The following is a 5937-nucleotide window of genomic DNA, read 5'->3' as shown; positions in this document are numbered from 1 at the left end:
TCTTCCACATTATCCAAGGTTTTATTAGCTGAAAGATAAGAAACTGTTGCTTGCAGAGTGTCAAAAGTTTTAGGATCTTCAGTAAAAAATATTTTTATTCTTGCAGGGAACAGCAAGTGGACTTTAAGTTGTCTTTTTTTTCATTTCCTTTATCAGAGGGAGACATTCTTTTCTTGCAGTTATAACTCCAGCAGAATAATCATTATCAAATCTGATTATGTTGTCTTTGTATTTAACTGGAGAAGTTGACCATGCTGTTTTTAAAATAAGTTCCTTGTCCTGTGATGAAAAAACTTTACTATTATTGATCTCGGGTGATTTTTTGATTTGATGGTTGATGAAGCAGCTCTTAAGGATCTGTGGGCTCTTTCAATTCCATAAGAAAGAGCTTCAGGCAATTTTAAAACTTCTGGTAACCAGGTAGTAAGGAAAGTCACCATGTTATCTCCCTCTGTTTTCTCTGGTAGCCCATAGATGCGAAGGTTATTTCGTCTGGACCTGTTCTCTAGATCCTCTATTTTATTTTGTAATGAAGCATTTTGTTGTGATAAAAATGTAGCTGAAGATCTTGTTCTGAGAGTCTGCCCTCAGTATCATTTAAGGATCTCTCTATGTCAGCTATTTGAGACTTCTGTTGTGTCATTATTTCTTGTAGTTGCTGTATTTGTTTTGTAGATCTCTCCTCAAAAGTGTCCAGTTTGGTATTCATTTTGTCAAATTTCACTGACAAGTCTTGTATAGCATTTAATAAAGACTGTATCTCCTTTTTCATCGTCTGGTCCTGTGTGGTATGCTTAGAAAAGCTCATTTTCAGTAGATTCAGATACCTTCCTTCTTGTTTTTGACAGGAAAAATGTTTAAAGCCAAATTTTTTGCACTGTAGACGTCTAGTGATATTAGTAGAAGTAATTCAACAAAATAGGTTTGTCTACAATATCTAGTTTTTAAAAATTCCTGTCAGAAATATCTTTTGAGTGCAGAGCTGAGAAAAAATGCTGCCAACCAGTCTACATCCTAGCCACGCCCCTCTGGGATATGGTTTTCTTTAGGTGGAGCATTCCATCAATTTGACCATGCAAGCCCATAAATTATTCCTTTCAGGGGACAACCCGGGAGCACTGTCTGGTTAAGTGACTTGCTCAGAATCATAGAGTAGTCAAATGTAGGTGGACAAGATTAAACCCTCTACCTTGGGCACCAGCAGCAGCTCAATAACAGCCCAAGCCTTTAGTCTTTTAAGCTAACTGCCAGACATCAACAGTAGAAAGCCAATGACCTTGCCAAACAATTAATGTAGAGAAAAATCTTGATGTGGAAACCACTTAATATAAGGCTCTCTCCCACAAGACAAGTCTTCTATGTATTTCTGCCTTCTGTAATCTCACATTCTAGAATTTAATATGCATTAAATACAGCTTATTTATTAGACCCTAAACCTGGGCTTTTAATTAGAAACATCCTAGCAAACATACAAAAATATTTGATGATAAATTCAAACTAAGAATCAAAAACATTATCTGCAATCATGAAAAAAGCCTTATGAGATAAAGGCTTAAAAGGACATTAGGAGCTCCAAGGAAGGTTTTGACATTAACCAATAATCAGTAGGGTGGCAGATTCTGCTGGTAAGGGGCCGGTTTTAGACCTGATTTGAGTACAGGCCTCAACAGAAGAATAGCTCAGACCAGAATTAAAGATCTCCGAGGTCTTAGTGTACATATTATAGTTATTAGTGGAACAGAGGGTGAAAAGAAATCCAAACCCCTGTGTACTGACCATACAGGGGAAAAATGCATTTATCACTCCTGGTTCTCTAAGCAGATGGCTGCTTTGCAGATCAGCTGAAAAAATGGACATACTCAGCAAAGACTGAACTAAAACAGCCAAATGGGACAGTTTGTCAAAACCGATGTCCAAACAAGACAACAGGATCTTGGCCAGTGCCTCGGAGACTACTGGAGGAGGTAAAGCTTAACAGTAAATCAACTCAGCAACAAGAAATACTTTGGTCATGTGTATATTACAATATATGAATAACTGTATACCACAAATAACACACACTGTAAATTGTTATTCTGATGCTTTTTCTCCCCTTTGTGCCTTACTGAAAAGGAACCTCAATCAGAAAAAAACAGGGAGCACAAGAAAAATGTCACTTGAACAATGGCAGGCGACAGGATCCTTTGCTTTACCTCCCAGAGGTACAATCAGCAAAAAAGTACACTTGTGTTAAGTAAACTTATAACTGTAGATGTGTGAATGATCACTGCTGCAAGTAGCCTTAACTGTATGCAGAGTTTTGAAAATCTCAAGGACTGTATGGGAATTCTGCCTCAACATGTTGCAAGTCATGCTCCATACCTCTGGAAATGAGCACCAGGAAGACGGGGAGGAAAATGCAAACTCTTAAGTTATCAGCAAGTACTAGGTTTCTAATCTGCAGGATGGGCAACAGGGTTGCAAGTACAGAAGCCCTACGAAAGGCTACCAGTGACATTGTGTTCGTCAGTCTCTGCTCTAACACTTAGACAGCAGAAAACTGGATCCACCCTCCTGGGCATGGACGACGCACTGCAGCAGTTTTCGCAACATGCATCTCACTGTATTCCTGGAAAATCTCCGTTGGGAAGGGACTACCAAGAGGACCAAGGAGAAGAGTGATAGGCCTTCTGAAAACTCCTGGGGAGAATGGGTTCAGAGGGCCAAACCAACAGCATAATAAGGAGGAAACCCCCAAACAAAGTCAGTAGGCGAAAGGGTGGAAATGTCCTTTTGCTTGTTATCCCAATTGTTATTCAGAGGGCAGAATATTAGTTCTAAATACTTTAATTTTCAGAGACGTTCTAATTTGCCAACTAAGCTTGGGTACCATAGGGAAAGTGCAGCTGTGTACACTTACCATAAATGTAGATGTTAAGATTGTATTCACTGTTGCAGTCATCACTTGTGGGGTTATTCCTGCTGGGTTGCCCTCGGCCGGCCCGAAAACAAGAGTAAAGGATTTCCCCTCCTGCGTCAGCTGCAGGTTGCCAGAGACTGATGTCAGGTCATCAGTGCTATGAAGAGAGGCAGACGATGCCATTACATCAGTTTTTTTTGCCCCCAGCCCCTAGACGCCCTTCCAAGAAGGCCAGCCTGGGTAAGGCCATAAGACAGATGGAGAAGAGAAAGGGGGACAGGTGGGAAGGAAACAGGACTGCAACAGTGAATACACTCAAACATCTACATTTACAGTAAGTGAACGCAAGTGTACTATGTCCTTTGGGTTTCACTGTTGCATTCATCACTTGTGGGAAGATTCTCAAAGCTGAAAGGTAGGGTGGTAGGAATGCAGTGAAGCAGCTGGAGAATAGACTTGTACTGCTTTAAATGGAAGCTACAATGCCCAGCAAGACTGCTGAAGGAGCCTGCCCTGGATTTGGAAAAAGCAGCCAGCTGATGGTGTTTTGTGAAGGTGTGGACAGATGTCCAGGTGACAGCTTCTAAAATGTCCCTGTTAGGGACACCTCTGAGGAAGGCAGTAGAAGTTGATGCTGCCCAGGTAGAATGGGTTTTGACTGATTTGGGAGGTACCTTTCCATGAAAAGAGCAGCAGAAATGGATGCAGTGCGATATCCATTTGGAAGTGGTCTGTTTGGATATAGTTTTTGAGCAGACCTATAGGTTTCCCCTCTGCCCCAGGGGCAAAGCTGACCAGCAGTTGGTCAGTCTTTCTGAGAGACTTGGTTCTATCTAGGAAGTATCTAAGCTGCCTGTGCATGTCTAAAGTATGGAGAATTCTTTCCCCCCTATTTTGTGGGTTTGCAAAGAATGTAGGGAGATGGATGGCCTGATTAAGAGCCACGTCATATACCACCTTAGACATAAAGAAGGGGTTGGTCCTAAGGGATACCCTGCCTGGATGGAAAATGAAAGGTTCAATGGCCATGAGAGCCTGTAGTTTGGAAATTGTTCTGTCTGAGGTTATGGTCAGCAGGAAAGCACTCTTCCAAGAGAGGTGCTTTATTTCTACTGAGGCAGCTGGTTGAAAAGGAGGTAAGGTCAATTTCTCTAGGACAAAATTCAAATCCCATGCTGGGGTGGGTGGCCTCCTAGGAAGTCTAATGTGTGATGCCCTCTAAGGAATTGTTTTTGCAGGGGATAGGAGAATAGAGGCTGCTCTGCTGGGGAATGAGCAGAGATAGCAGAGGCATGGATTTTGATAGAGGAATAAGACAATTCCTTTTGTACGAGCTCCGCTAGGTAGTCCAGAACCAAGTTGAGAGAGGCATGGGTGCTGTTTTCACCCTTATTTTAGCACCATGCAGTGAATCTTTTTCATTTAGCAGAATATGATTTTCTGGTACTGGGCCTTCTGGCCTCTTTAATGATATCCATGACCTGTTTGCTCAGTAATGGCCTGTTATCTGCCTCTGGGGTATAAGCCATGCAGATAGGCTGAGTGTGTGGAGATTTATAAATATATATATATGCGTGTGTGTGTGTGTGTGTGTGTGTGTGTATATATATATATATATGTATATATATATATATATATATATATATATATATATATATATATATATATATATATATATATAAATTGCACCACATCTTCCAAAAAATCTGTTCAGACTGTGGTTGGCTATGTATTACAGGAGCAACACCTGACTTCACTTTGTTGTTCTTATGTGGCTAACAGTCTTAGTCTTTGACAACTATCCTTTTTATCTGATCTCATCATTGTAATTATCACTGTGGCAATACCCCAAATGCAAACATTTCCAGGTATCATCCTGAGGCCAAAGCAAATTAAGAGGGCTTTAAGTGATTTGTCTTTTTGCAATTTATCCACCCCTCACCCAAAGTACAGTTGATCATACTATTCATGTGTGCTGCTAAGTGCATTGTAGAGCCGCAGTTATGTTTATGTACTGATGTCATTGTTTTATGGTAATCTTTGTTGTTCTGTTATAAAAGACTCCGTGTTCATGTCTGTCTCCTATTTTGCAGTATTTCATCCAAAGTGATTGACACTGGTTCTTAGTCACATAGTGCTGGTTTGAAGGAGATGAGGTGCATTGGTAAAGTCCTTAAGAAAGACTAGACCTAAGCCACATACTACTCTCCCTTGCTCGCTCTGTGTTGTTAGAGTTCTCTGAGGACTTGGAGAAATTTAGGGCACTAAGAATGAGGAGCAGGCCACAACTAAATTCTAATTTAGGCATCTGTGAGATAAAGAATGTATCTGTGTGTGTGTGTGTGTGTGTGTGTGTGTATGTATGTGTATATCTATACATATATATATATAAAGCGAGAGAGAGGCTTTTCAGAGCATGATATAAACACATGCAAGTTCAACTTTGCTAATAGGCCAGATAGGTAACTGCCTAGATTGCTTTGCTTGGGGAAATGATGTTTCCAAGTCATTTATTCATTTTTTTAGAGAAACAAAATGTGTCATTTCATTGCTCTAAAAATAAATAAAATGTGCCATGCAACAACAATATGTGCCCACTCCACAGAGCAGTGGGTACTTGACTTTGACCATTCAGGTCAAGGAGCATCAGTTTAGACTTGAGTGTTGCGAGGTCATGGAGCAGAGACCTTGCAGTGTTCAAATGGTAGACATGTAGCCTGTGAGCTGAGAGTTTGCATAAATGTTATGCTTAGTTTCATTTGAAAAAAAAAAATTGTGAATGCCTGAAATAAGCACATTTTGCAGAATTCTGGATAGCGAAGGTAATGGTGTGACCATACGAGACAGAACAAGCAGTTATAGGCAAGTCTTATTTTTCCATGATGCTAGCAGTGATCTGCCAAATATATTCTGCAGTATTTATGGCAGACATCTGTTTTATGATTTGTATGGAGCAATTTATAATTCTGTACTGAGTGGGCATGTGGCAGGTTAACTTGTCCATGTCTGTGTGGAAAGAAACTATCAAAGGTGAAATT

Source organism: Protopterus annectens, chromosome 2.part1, assembly GCF_019279795.1.
Source record: "Protopterus annectens isolate FY-2018-M chromosome 2.part1, PAN1.0, whole genome shotgun sequence".
Classification (NCBI taxonomy): domain Eukaryota; kingdom Metazoa; phylum Chordata; order Ceratodontiformes; family Protopteridae; genus Protopterus; species Protopterus annectens.
The sequence above is the reverse complement of the archived record's forward strand: the minus strand, read 5'-3'. Positions refer to the sequence as shown.